This window comes from Monodelphis domestica, chromosome 7 (genome assembly GCF_027887165.1).
Source record: "Monodelphis domestica isolate mMonDom1 chromosome 7, mMonDom1.pri, whole genome shotgun sequence".
Lineage (NCBI taxonomy): Eukaryota > Metazoa > Chordata > Mammalia > Didelphimorphia > Didelphidae > Monodelphis > Monodelphis domestica.
This window is the reverse complement of record NC_077233.1, coordinates 23,458,521-23,458,964: the sequence shown is the minus strand read 5'-3', so window position 1 is coordinate 23,458,964 and position 444 is coordinate 23,458,521.

Below are 444 nucleotides of genomic sequence, written 5' to 3'. Positions count from 1 at the left end.
TTTATACCTTTTTTTAGTTGGGAAACTAATAATGATGTTTCCTGAATAGAAAATGCTTTATTTAGGTAAACCCGTAAGCACGTAGTATAATTATTCTTATTCCTATTTTGCAAATTAGAAAATTTGCAAATTAGTTCTGGGGAATTGAAATGAATGGACCAAAGTAACACAGCTGGGGAATCTAGCCTAGGTCACAACAATTTGCTCATCAGCATCATCAACTTCATGATTAAAGTGATGGAAACTTCCTCAAGTATTTCATTGGTTCATACCTTTTTCTTTTGTGTTTATGTGAATTCCATTCTTGGGACAGCAAATCTAAAGCTCTACTGGCTGCAAAATGCTTTCCAAAACAAACTAAGTTTATTTGAACTTTTAATTTGAAAGCATAAATCAAAAGTTCTTCAGAAATCATTAATATGCTTTGTACATAGTAAGTCTATT